Source organism: Anoplopoma fimbria, chromosome 3, assembly GCF_027596085.1.
Source record: "Anoplopoma fimbria isolate UVic2021 breed Golden Eagle Sablefish chromosome 3, Afim_UVic_2022, whole genome shotgun sequence".
In the NCBI taxonomy this organism is placed as follows: Eukaryota; Metazoa; Chordata; class Actinopteri; order Perciformes; family Anoplopomatidae; genus Anoplopoma; species Anoplopoma fimbria.
This window is the reverse complement of record NC_072451.1, coordinates 19,072,540-19,087,050: the sequence shown is the minus strand read 5'-3', so window position 1 is coordinate 19,087,050 and position 14,511 is coordinate 19,072,540.

Genomic DNA, 14,511 nt, shown 5'->3' with positions numbered 1-14,511 from the left:
TAGATGTAACCTCAAGAGCTCCTCGGTACTATGAATTAGAAAGCTAAAAGGCAGTGTGGCTTGGGGGTTGAGAGGGATGCATACTAGACACTGCAGACCGCATAACCACTGAGTGGAATGTATGTTTGTCTGGGCACGCTTGTTATAGGTGCATGTGGTACCCAGACAGCCTCACCTAGTTTGGGTTTGCGAAGACGTGGGAAGGTGTTCTTTCACTTCTTAAATTTTGTAAGGTCTCCTGGTTTTCTCTTACAACGAGATCTCTTGCTGTTCTACACATTGACATGGTGCACAGAGGAGAAAAGAAACAGCTGACGCAACACCAGAGGAGACTGCATTATTGGCACCTGTGTCAATCCAACCACATTGCAGAATAAGCAAATTCATTAAACAATCAGCCCAAATCGTCCATGACTTTAGGGTTCATTCCACTTTACAATACAGGTCTCAACACAGTAACACACTGCCTTTGATTTCCTTCTATTACTGTAAACACAGACACTGACAGTGCAATTAAAATAAAATAAATCCTCTGAAGTAGATACAGACTACTAGACTACTTTAGAACACTCCAAAGACACGCTTTTCTGGCTAATCGGAACCACAACCCTCTGCACAGTGTGAGATAAGTCGCATCAACTAGATGATAGCACAGACACATGACAGCCTGATGACAGCTCATTGAAATTTTGCATCTCGTAGCGTGACAGATTTATGAGCAAGAGGGTAAAAGTCCAATGCGCATTGTTACGACGAAGTAGTTTGTCCCAACTGTTTGCTTACTGCACGAAACAGCACAAACTTTGTAAGGGCAGCTCCAGTACGTTTTAGAAGTAAAAATAAAAAGTATGCGATTAGGGAAAGCAGAGTTTCAACCATGCCACCAACTTTATTAGGCTGTGCTTCTGCACAGCAGCCCTTTCTAGCTATGGTGAGATGACATCAGCATGGTATCCTGCTCACAAAGCTAACATACTCATTTTAGCAGGTATAATGTTTACAATGTTCACCATCTTAGTTTAGTGTGTTAGCATACCATCAACTGCTAATTAGCACTAAACATAAAGGTACAGCTCAGGCTGACTAGAATGCCATCTGAGTGGGGCATGAATGCCTGTACAATACCAAATTTAATTGTACTACATCCAGTAATTGTTTACACATTTTATTGAAACCCTAATGTCAACCTTATGGTGACACTACAGGAAAAGTCAAGGAATCTCCAGTCATTGAGATTTATCCTCTAGGGACAATGTCCATCTGTTCTTTGGCTATCCATGCAGTAGTTGAGATGTTGAGATATTTCAGTTGAGATCAAAATGGTAGACTGACTGACAGACCAACATCGCCATCACTAGAGCCATGCCACTAGTATAGCAAAAAACAAATCACAAATAATACTGGCACATGAGAGATTCTAACTTTGATTTGAATGTTTTTGGCACCTAAGGACCGAACAAATAAGAATAATCTATATTATAATAAACAAAACTGCATGATGAAGGTGCAATGTGCTGATATAGAGGTATGTGTGTGTAGTTCAAGAAGTAGATATCAGATATCACAGCCTTCAACCTCCAAGTGTACTAGAGGAGTGACATAGATGAAGAGAGGCCATCCTATTTTCATGTTTCTTGTCAAGTCAGTGTGATGAATGCCTTTCCTCTCAGCAGAGTGTTATGGAGAGTTAAGTGGAGAGGTCTGTGATAATCTAAACATGCCCCGAGGATCTCGTATTTCATGAGCCAAAGTCTCCCTGAACCCTGTCTCCAGCCGTCAGCAGTAAAAACTGATAGCGGTGAGGGACTGGCTGACACTGGAAGCTTACAAACACAGCTAGGCCCAGACAAAACCTATCGCTTAGTCATGTCCTGTTATCATACTTGGGGGAAAATAATTAAGGATGTGAAACAACCCAGTTTAGTTACTGACTTTGGGTCTTTTAATCTAGAACAACAAATAAGTGAGATAAGGTCTAAAAGATACAGGAAATATATTGCAAAGATGGGAGAACAAAAGCATAACACAAAGACAAAGCTGAGAACTTGGCAGGTGAAGACACATGGCTTATTCTCTGAAGATATTTGAACTCATGAACCTTATTGGTTGTACAGTGATGTGGGATTTGCTGTTTTTATAGGCCATGAATGTTAATCATTACTCTTGTTTGTTGCGGTGAAGCATAAATCATAAGTCATCTTTGAAGCTCTGCATAAAAACTTATATTCAGAGAATTCAGTTTCACTCTTCCATTTTATAGAATAGCAATTGTTTTGAATGAGAGTATTCTCACAAACAGTCCTGTGTGTGCAGATGAAGATCAATCTTTAAAGGGTGACGGGGTCTGGGAATTAGGCAAAGTTTGAGGCAGGGTAAACTGCAAATCAAAAAAATCTGTGAAATCACCACATGTGAATGCAGCTCAGCATCATTGAGTGTTCCCTAAACCTGCATTAATAATGATTTCTTGTATTCAATCAAAACAACTACTATGATTTATCTCTTTGGTCTTTTAGCATATTGTTTGGGTTTTCATAACCTGCCAGCTCTGATAAACCCACTGTACTCTAATAGCAGACAATGAAAGACAGCAATGAAAAATAGACAGCAGCTATTGTTAGCAAGTGGCTGGTGAAGTTAATCAAACACCTAGCTAGTTAAAGATATGTTTTTCAGAAGTTGGTGGAGACCAAGAGACTGAGTATTGGTCATTACATCTGTCAGTGGCCAGAAAAAAGACATTGTTTGCTAACATGTAAGCAACAGGTGATAAGATGTCAAGGCTTTCTCAAAATCGATGAATATAGCAGCAAAGGATAGGTTCAGAAGTCAAATCATAAAACATATTCACAAACCCAAATGTACATTGAAAGAATTCATGGTCGCTGTAACTAATCCTCCTTTCGATACTGTTACATAAGCGATCCCTTCCTAACCGGACTACAGTGAAGAGATGGGGGACAAAATCTGAAGTACTTATTCTGAGCAAACATGCTCTTTGAAGTTCAGTTAACCCCAAAAAAATTCTAAAGTTGCAATAATTTCATCAGCTCAGGAAGCAATTTTCTCGTAGCCTTAAAATATATACATGCTACTGGTTTCAGGCACAAAATACGAACATAACTGGGACCTACTCATCAATGCGCACTTAACAGGGAACCTTAAAGGTAAGCTTGTAAAAAAATAAAATAGAAAGCGCCCTGTAATGTTGTTCAAGGTTGGTGGGAATGTTTTGACTTTCTGACAGAGGTTAATTATTTCCACTGTTTTTATAAGGGCTGTCCATATACTCAGGCAGGAGTGAGAGTTTATTCTGGAGTTAAAAGCCATTGCTCACAATTTAGTGACTAGGCAAAGGTCTGCTGCTTAACTTTTTACTGCAACAGGTATTCCTTCTGACAGCTTAATGAGTGGGTATGCAGGCGGGGTTTCCAGTCATAAAAGCAGCCACTTGGGAGACTCGTCTTCCAACCTGCCATCAACCTTTTAAGATAACGGTTTTACACAAATACATGTAGACATATTTTCTAAACCCAATAGTGTGCTGAGCGGCATTTTTGTATTTAGCTGATTGACTTGTTTTTAGCAGTCCTTGAAGCAGTTTGGACTGGTTTGGACACATACTCTGACGAGCTAGTAACAATGCGAGTTCAAGGTGTCTTCTCAAATCAGCCTGAAAACCTGCCTTGGCTCATTATTTTCATGAATGGATAGATTTGTATTATATGAATGAATAAGAGGAAAGTATGTAAGTGAATTTAACTAAGAGTACCAACTCAGCTTCAACAAATATATCAACATCTGAATCATCAGTAAAACTGGCACAATGTGGACTATTATGGAAGCCATTTTTGCCTCTAAACATTTTGAAAATACAGTATGCTGAATTAAATAGAATATTAAAATAGGCCTTTAAGTAGGCGTTTTAAGAATTTAAATCTTTTTTTTTTCAAAATCATTCTTTGAGTGCCGTCCCACTCCAACTGTGCAAGGAAAAAGTTGCAGATTATGGATCAAAAATCTGAAATAATACTTTCATTTTTTACAATCCTGGCTCTAAGATGTTCCACAAATCTTACAGTCGCTGTAATCAGTTGATTAGTGTTTATTTATATTCCCTTATTTGAATGCTGCCTGTCGTACATGAATTTGGCTAATAAAGACTAGCCAATAAAAAGTTGTACAATCAAGGCAAAAATATTCTGCTTTGTAGCACTGAAAGAGATCTGTAGCCAACAGACTATGTCACCATACTTCGATACCTCAAAGCAAAAAGTGGCTAAAATACAAACCGCACATTGGCTGAATTCCTTGATTATGCTTGTGTGTGCTGCAATGGAAGACCAGAGACACAACTGTGGCTGGACTGGAGATATGGAAAAACAGATGAATCAAATTATAGAGTACTGCACTCATATCACCCGCAACACTGAAAATATGAATGGGCCATTTTGTTCCACTTGCAATGAGGCCCTGACTATATCTTCCATTGATGGCACTGTAACAATGCTTTGCTTGAGTAAAGTACCATGAAATGTTGGTCAAAGAGTAGATACCCTACAGTGAGCTGAGTCATCTCTGTGGCCAGGAGCTTTTATACAGTGGGTACGGAAAGTATTCAGACCCTTTGCTGTGACACTCATATTTAACTCACATGCTGTCCATTTCTTCTGATCCTCCTTGAGATGGTTCTACTCCTTCATTGGAGTCCAGCTGTGTTTAATTAAACTGATTGGACTTGATTAGGAAAGGCACACACCTGTCTATATAAGACCTTACAGCTCACGGTGCATGTCAGAACAAATGAGAATCATGAGGTCGAAGGAACTGCCCAAGGAGCTCAGAGACAGAATTGTGGCAAGGCACAGATCTGGCCAAGGTTACAAAAGAATTTCTGCAGCACTCAAGGTTCCTAAGAGCACAGTGGCCTCCATAATCCTTAAATGGAAGAAGTATGGGATGACCAGAACTCTTCCTAGACCTGGCCGTCCAGCCAAACTGAGCAATCGTGGGAGAAGAGCCTTGGTGAGAGAGGTAAAGAAGAACCCAAAGATCACTGTGGCTGAGCTCCAGAGATGCAGTAGGGAGATGGGAGAAAGTTCCACAAAGTCAACTATCACTGCAGCCCTCCACCAGTCGGGGCTTTATGGCAGAGTGGCCCGACGGAAGCCTCTCCTCAGTGCAAGACATATGAAAGCCCGCATAGAGTTTGCCAAAAAACACATGGAGGACTCCCAAACTATGAGAAATAAGATTCTCTGGTCTGATGAGACCAAGATTGAACTTTTTGGCGTTAATTCTAAGCGGTATGTGTGGAGAAAACCAGGCACTGCTCATCACCTGCCCAATACAATCCCAACAGTGAAACATGGTGGTGGCAGCATCATGCTATGGGGGTGTTTTTCAGCTGCAGGGACAGGACGACTGGTTGCAATTGAAGGAAAGATGAATGCGGCCAAGTACAGAGATATCCTGGAAGAAAACCTCCTCCAGAGTGCTCAGGACCTCAGACTGGGCCGAAGGTTCACCTTCCAACAAGACAATGACCCGAAGCACACAGCTAAAATAACAAAGGAGTGGCTTCGGAACAAGTCTGTGACCATTCTTGACTGGCCCAGCCAGAGCCCTGACCTAAACCCAATTGAGCATCTCTGGAGAGACCAGAAAATGGCTGTCCACCAACGTTCACCATCCAACCTGACAGAACTGGAGAGGATCTGCAAGGAAGAATGGCAGAGGATCCCCAAATCCAGGTGTGAGAAACTTGTTGCATCATTCCCAAGAAGACTCATGGCTGTACTAGCTCAAAAGGGTGCTTCTACTCAATACTGAGCAAAGGGTCTGAATACTTATGACCATGTGATATTTCAGTTTTTCTTTTTTAATAAATTTGCAAAAATTTCTACATTTCTGTTTTTTTCTGCCAAGATGGGTTGCTGAGTGTACATTAATGCGAAAAAAATGAACTTTTTCGATTTTAGCAAATGGCTGCAATGAAACAAAGGGTGAAACATTTAAAGGGGTCTGAATACTTTACGTACCCACTGTATATTCCCTCCATCTTGATTGTTAGCAGTATGTTTTACTAACAGTAACAGTGGAAAAGGTAAAAGTGGTAGCAGCAGCATATGACTATTTTCCATGTTCATCACCTCCCACATTGTATAGTTTGGGTGTTTTCCAACATCGTGGTTTGGCTTCCAGTAACCTCCAGCTGGATGGAGCGTCATTTCCACGGTGCCTGTGCGTCCCTCCACAAGGCTCTGCAACAAGCCAATCAAAAGCAATCATTCCTAAACACTGGACTGGTGAATGGGGGTTGAAGGAACCATATGAGTTTTCCATTAATATATTCAAAGTATTTATCTTTCTTTCCCCTGAAAAATGAACAGTTGCTGAACTTTTTTATATGGAATCAAAGTATCTTTAACAACAATAAATCTTGATCTGTCAACTTAGCATAAAACATGCAATGACTGATTTTAGCTACTTTGTGGTGCTGAATCAAGTAGTGAACAAAAAACTGACATATCACCTTTAAAGCTGATATGGTGTAGGCCTACTAGTTAGCAAACAATTGGCTATTTACACACACAGGCAATAGTTTATTTTCACCATGTTTTGGAAGATTCACTCTACTTTAAGTTCTTTTAACACTTAAAAGTAGCTTGTATTATTAATACTGTTTGTTGATTTGGGGGATAATGATGCTATAAGTTTTGGAATCACAGTTCACATATTTTGGGGTCTTTGGAGGATGTAAACATGAAGTACACTGTTGCCACTGAGTCAACAGTATACTGTGGATTACAACTTCTGTTTTCTTTGCCCATATTTGCTTATATTTATTGACAACTTTTCTCCGTTAAAGGATGCCGAATTAAATATTATCTGTTTCTGTTTGAAATGTACCAATGGAAGTAGAACAACTATCACTGAATTACTTCAACACTGAAGAAAACTTAAATGTGTGTTTTCTCAGGCAGGTTCTGCGGTTAGAAAGAGCGTCTTTTTGTTTTTCTAAGCGGTGATAGTGGTATCATCAGAATTTTGTAAGCCGTGCTGAATCTTAAAAAACATGTGTGTGTCAGGTCTTTGTAGTCAGATTTTAAGTGGTTTATAACTCCGGGAGAGTGTAGGCAACGTATTTGACGCAAATTGCGACAATCGCGAAATAGGGTTTTAAAGAAGTTGACCTCAATTGCCTTCATACGCCATGTGTCACAGCTACTATAGGTTACTGATGCCACTCCAACTTCTGACTGTGTCTGGTGAAACTGTTTTCATAACAGGCCATTCACCTGTCCCTTTCACCTCACGCAGTTTCTGTTTCTTCTTCGTGCAGACCCTTCAACTCTCCGGCGGCCCCTAGGGGAAGCGCACCGGTTTGAAAGCGTATGCGCAATGCGAAATGTCTGGCTCTTTAGCTCTTTCATGGCCCACTATGTTCATCAGCTTGTCACTAGTTCATCTGTGTGCCTTCACGTGCCGGGGCAGATGGTGTTCAGTTTATTAGACAAAGCTTTTTTTGCTGAGAAAAGTTGCTGGGACTGAACCAAAAATTAAAATTAAATTAAAGACTAAAAAGACAAGGAGAACAACAGAGTAGTAGGCCAATACATGACTTTATTTTAATCCATCTCAGCTAGTGTAACTCCTTAAATTCTGCTCTTAATAAAAAGGGTTGGCACCATCCAATTCTTTTTTCTAGGTCCAACATCTGGCTGTCAAAGAATGCCTATTCCTGACTGTAAGGAAAGGAAGCTGCTGGGTGGACCTGCAATAACATAAAAAGAGTATTTTGAACATTTTTGAGTGACGTTGATCTATTGCCTTTTCTAGTGGAGGTCTTTCTTTTGGTTAATACTCAGAAACGGAGTCGGCAAAGCAGCTGAATTTACATTTGCAGTTATTTGTTTGGTCTCAGACGCATAATGCCATAACAAGTCACTGTCAAGTCCGGCAAAACCTCATGCTACAGATCAGTGGAGCCCCAACTGCAAAGCTATTCAAGTGCTAAGTGTGTGATGGGTGGAAGGTGCTGAGGGTGGGGGTGTGTAAGCATGTGTGCATTTTTGAGCTTATAGGCCTACTCGTGCATGCTGGTTGCCCCGCGTGCACATGCGTAAAGCCGATAGGGAGAGCAGCAGGTCTGGAATCATTTAAACAGAGTGAGAACACATTCTCGCATGTGGAAATATTCCTCCCAATAGGAGTGTCATTGTTTCCAAAGACAGCTTTGCTTTCACCATGAATCAGGTAGAATTTCTTCCTAAATATTAAATTTTTCCTGTCAGCTATACAGGTCTTCACAAAAATGCTGGGAATGAATCCATGCAAAATGATGTTATGACTGTACTCATCTAAGAGTCGTGGGAGATTGAGAATGAAGATGTACAAAAATGTAATGGCTTTATACGTTAGGGATAGATATTTTCATGACCCTTTCTGTGAAGATCATGCAGAGTGAGGGACATAACAGAACATCAGCACGACTTAATCAACAAAGCAGATACAGGGTGAATTAAGGGTTATTGGACCTTTTTTTTGAATTTCCACCTTGAGTAAGCTTGAGTGTCACAAATAAAAAAAATGGAAAAAAGGCTGCATGATACATCTGTCATACTGAAGATGTTCCATTTGAGGTGGAAAGAAGGTTATATCATATTCCAAGGAGGCGTGGCTACCCTTTTGTGTAAACTGACCCTAAAACGTTTTTGGGTGAATCGGAGAGGACCTTTGGATTATTGGGGCAACACATCTTTTTCATTGATTTAGGCTAGTGCAAGCACATTTATCGCACCATTTAATTCACACTATGATATCATTTCACATTTAATATTCCTGTTGGTCAATATGAATTAAGAAGCTTTACTACTGAAGGTTTAAAAAAATAGCTTCAATGTTTGTATTGTTCTGTTAATTGTAGCCTACTTTTCATTGAATCATACATAAAAAGTTGGCGTAAATTCTGTTTGTTTTGATGATAAGAGGAAATGAAAATGAATGAGATACCCTGTTAACTCTCCCTAACATGTGCATATGGCTGGTTTACCTATTCAAAATAATATAAGGTGATGCGGAAATGGCAGCGAAAATGCTCAGGACTGTTCATTTACCCACAAATTTGCTCTTCTGATGATGTATAGATACGGTCTATTGTGAATTGGGTCTTAATGTTTTTTTCATTTTTTTAAAGTGGGCCCAGACTACAAAAGTTTGGGAAACACTGGTTTATAAGACACCACAGTGTACCCTAGTGTGTCCTCAATGAATCCCATGATGGTCCGACATGTCATCATATAGCAATCATTTATTATAAAATCTGAATTTTATTTAAAACGCCACATATAATTTTATCCTGAAACTCAAAACTACTTTGAAGCCTAAGAACTTGATGCACCACTTCATGGCCCTGTGTGTGAGAGCTGTAGTAAACGGTGACTCATACCAGTCTCAAATGTATGGCTCCTCCTGTGGTGGCACGGGCGGGCAGCCACATAGTTGCCTGTGGTGAAGGCCACTGCACAGGCAGCACTGGAATAGAAGTTTATTACTGGCCACCAAGTCAAGCCCTGCTCACCAAATTGATACCTTGGAACAAATATAACGTAGAAAATCACATATACGCATAAACTGTGAACTCCAATGCACGGATACACTCATGGATGGAGATGTGCACGCACAACACACACATACACACTTAGTCAAAGGCTATACTTTGAAAGTTCCTGTTTAGGTGTAAGTGGGTGAGAAATGTGGGCACATCGTTCAGTGTCTAAGAAAAAGTGGCAATAGTTCAAGCCTAAAATAAGATGTGAGATTGAAGGTTTTCCTAAAGATTGAGAAAAATAAGACAAAGGGATAAGAATAAGGGAGAAAAAGAATTCAAGGGTTTCTTTGAAAGCTTTTTCTCCTTTAAAAAATGTGTCAAGTGTCCCCGTCTGGCTGCGTTCATCAGTGTAATTGACGACATGATGTCACATCAAGGCCCAAGAGCAGCGTTGTCACAGACACCACTGTTACCCACATTTGCCAATACTGGGTGGTTTTGTCAGACAAGCTCCAGATATGTGCTACACACACACTTAATAACGGTCTGGGCTTAGGTTTGGCTCCAGACGTTTGGCTGAAGCCTGATCACACTCAATAAAGAAGCAAAAACAACTGACTGACAGACCGCTTTTATTGCACCATTCAGCACTTCAGACAGCACGGAAGTTCGAAAAATTAGAAATCTGATTTGTGATAGAGAGTCCGTAAAGTTTGGCGCAACACATCACTGAAAACAACCTCAGTTGTAAATGTTGGGCAATGACTTGCCTCATAAAAATGTTTCAGTTAAGTTATTTTGTGTTTTGGCTTGACCCATTGTAGTGTTGATGAGGCTATATTATTTATGGCTATGTTATTTGCTATAAGGACTGCATTGGTAGAAGTATTTAGATCTTTACTTAAGGAAGTCATGAAATCAAAAAGCTACTCAAGTAAAGGTTTTATCAGCAGCATGGACTTAAAGTATTACCAGTAGAAATACAAAGACTAGAATGTGCACTATTCTAAATATTATATCATAGACTACTGTATGTATCATAATTACTTTGTTGGTCCCCTGAGTTTTCCTCTGGCACCACCATGAGGTTGATGTGTTTTAGAGTGACAAATATAATAACATTTTCTGTGACATTTTGTACAGACTTGTAATACCTTTGTGATCCCGTGACTATCCATCTAGCGCCATCATCAGGTCATATTTTTAATGTGTCCAATCCTCTGGTTTTTATCCAAACTAATTGTTCCCATCAGCCTCAGCTGTTTATGCTTAGTAAGCAAATGTCAGTATGCTAATCCACTAAACTTAGATGGTGCAAATGTTAAAGTTATGTCCGAGCAGAACGGCAAAGGCTTTAAAACCATTTAAACCATTTAGAGGGACAAAATATGAATTAAATATAACTGAACTTCTCAATGAATGATTGAATAAAAATATTATGGCCCAGCAGTTGTTTGTAAAGGTTCTTTGTGTCAGTGTTTTATTATTAGACATGATGTTTCTGGAATAAAGTTATTTCTGCATTAATGTGTATGTTGCATTTTACTGCTGTAGATGTTTAAGGTTTAATCTACATCAATGCACCATATTTGAACTGTATTGTACCCAATGAGCCACAGCCACCCCAAATAAAGGAAAACACCATCCTTCACTTTATCAGAAACATTCAAAGTCAACACATCGGGAGGTACATGGTTTTCACCGGACAGCAAGGGGAAAAAACTGTAATCTGAAAATTAACTAAAGCTGTCAGACAAATGCAGTGCAGTAAAAAGTACAATTAGCAGAAGTATAAAGCAGCAATAAATATAAATAATCATAGCACAAGTACCTAGAATTTTGTGGTACCTTAGTAAAGTACCTTTACATTCCACCACTGAAATCTTTACATCTTTTTCATAAGCCTAAGCAGATGTTTTCTATATAAAATATGAATAACATTCAACATTTCCCTGAGTAGACGTGGCACAAAATTGAAGTCCTTCAAAATTGTACTCAATAAAAGTAGTTTAGGAAACATACTTCAACACCCTTCAGGGCTCTGTGCGAGAAAAACAAGAAATTTAAATTATGAAACCAAAATTTGTCGACGGAAGTACAAAAATGTATTTGGATTGATAGAGAAAAGCTATTCAAATCCCAAATGCTGTTTTTTCTTTCCTTTTCCTTCCCCGACTGTGTTTCTTTACTATATGCTTTGGCAGCATATTTCAGATTTCATGCTAACAAAGAAAACTGAAATTGCAACTGACATTGAAAGTGTGACAGAGAAAGAGAAATCTCAGGTGAATGCTCTCTCCTCTGGAAGCTTTAAGAGTCCATACACTTGCTGCCCACTTCCAGGCTGCACTGATGGAGTCACTGGGCACAAGATTACTTACTTGCCCTCCCCCTTCTCAATGAGGTGAGCTTAATTTGGAACCAAGGGGGTTCTAATTGTGGGTTTGTTTGCTGGGCAATTTGGCTTAGACTCAGCAAGTCCTTAGAGAGACCCCTAGTGTTGGAATCTTAGAATTACACACACAGGTCATAGAGTGGTGTTAATGGTCTGTGAAGGTCCTCTGTGACTGCAGTGTGTTTTGGGATGAGCAGATAATAGACAGAAAATAGCCAGCCAGGGACATGTTGGACGGGTTGAATCTCATTCAGCTGCGAAACTCTCACAACTCTGTCGGTTTTAATTTCATTTGGCTGGAAGGGGATTTTTCCAGAATGCCTCGTGGAAGCCCTCCAAAATTAACTTCCTGGATATTCTACAGGGCCTCTATGTCTACATTCATTCTCATACCCAAATGCTCTGGCCAACTTCATGGTGATGGTGTGTTTTTGTCAGGGTATAATAGAAATATAGAAATCCATATAGAAAGTAAGGGAGAGAAAAGGTGTGTTAAGAAACAGCAGAGATAGATTGAGGAAAATACTAACAACAAAAACCGTGAGTCACAATGATTAGATATTAGATGACAGTATTAGTGCTAAACACTGGGAGGAGAAACACATGCAATTATTGGCTTATAGCTGTGGTTCCCAAATCAATGGGTCACAAGATTAATGTAAGGTGTCGTGTGATGATTAACAGCAGAGGGAAGACAAATAAATGTATCAGCTAATTTAGGCAAATTTTTCCTCTTTTCCTTTTTATTTATTTGTCATTATTTTGTACACCGAAAAAAATAACCTAACTTGCAGGCATACTTTTTTTCTCATGAAAAACTGGGTTAAATGTTATACAGCATGGAAAGGGGATGAACTTTATTACCCAACCTCCTTCTCTTGTCTCTCCCTTAGTCTCTTTTTCTCCCTCTGTCTCCCTCTGAAAGAGGCCATTGTCTCTTAGTTAATTCACCATGTGTTTGTAGCACACATGATTTAAGGAGGTGCAATGTATGAAAGATTAATAGCACACAACATACCCTACATAGGCCATCAATTAGGAGTTACACAGTGACAAGTATCTACACTTTGAACACTTCCTGTGGTCTTCTGTCTGAAGTCAATAGCGGGTTGCTAATATTCACTTTTGAAGTTGTGTGCTTGGTTTTTATGACTAAGACGTGGGCTGAAAGTAATTTAAGAGGTAAAATAATCTAAGATGTAGCAACTTTCTGTGGCTTAAATTCATAAATTTAGCCCGATTTGAAACAAATTACAATGTACCATATTTTTTATTTATTTTGGATTTGTTTTTACACCTCACAACCCCATAAATGTATTAAATGTATTAAAGCATGTCAAGATTGATTAATTCCGTCGAAAGTGAGACTTACTTTATCTATTGACCCAACTGCTCAGTCCACTACATATGTGTGTGTGTGTGTGTGTGTGTGTGTGTGTGTGTGTGTGTGTGTGTGTGTGTGTGTGTGTGTGTGTGTGTGTGTGTGTGTGTGTGTGTGTGTGTGTGTGTGTGTGTGTGTGTGTGTCTATGCCAGTGCCTCCAATGAGGTAGCTCTTGACTACTGTTATGGCAGCGAGTAAAGAGTAGCAGCCAGTTGAAGACAGGAACTTGGACAGATCTGGCAACCTTGGGCTACACAGTTAACAACTGAAAACAAATAAAGTCAGCAGAGAACAAACAGCGGGGTGCTCGCCGCATTTATACAAAAGCTCATTAGTGCGAGATCAAGTCGAGGTTTACAGGCATCCTCTGCCCACTGCGTGCCAAATATACAACCTGTGATTATTCCTCTTTAAGTATAAGCCTGCAGACCTACAGGGCTGCCTCTTTGCCTTTAAAGACTTGTTGCTATTTTTTCTCGCGGGAGAGGATAGGAGTGATTAAAGAAATGATTTCAGTGCTGTAACGCTACCTCCTGTGCCACGGACAGACATCTGCCCTGCACATTGCTGCAGCTTGGCAAGTATTTTTCTTCATCTGGTTCATCAGTTAAATCCATTATATTTCCATTCACCAAAAATATTCGATGCTCTAACAGCAGTAGACCCTCACACTCACTTTGTGTTTAGTGAACCATGGTGTCTGTTGCAATGACCAATCAAAGACTAACGAGAGATGACCAGCAGAGTGAGACTGATGTGATAATGGAAGACATGTTTGGGCCGATGTGGCCGGTGAGTTGGGGCAGGACTCCAGCACGTGTTTGATAAAAGCAACCGTGGTTTTGTGTTATTTGAAGGATTCCTGCCTGCTCTACCCCCCCTCGCCACGGCGCCTCACATCTTCCTCCCTTCTCACTCTGGAGGAGCAGAGCACTGCAAAACAAAGAAAGCTCTCTATATCTCAAAGCCAGCAGTGATATCATGGAAAAGGCTGACAGTCAGTCAGGTGTGGGAGAGAGTCAAAGGGATTTCTGCTGCTCTCTCAAGATTCACAGATCTTTAGCACACGTGATGTATCTTAAGCTTGCATTCATATGGAATTCATTCTGAGCTTTCCACTTCTAGATGTTATATAAATAGTTCATGAAATCAATAATGTAGTTTCATCATAACTTATTTCC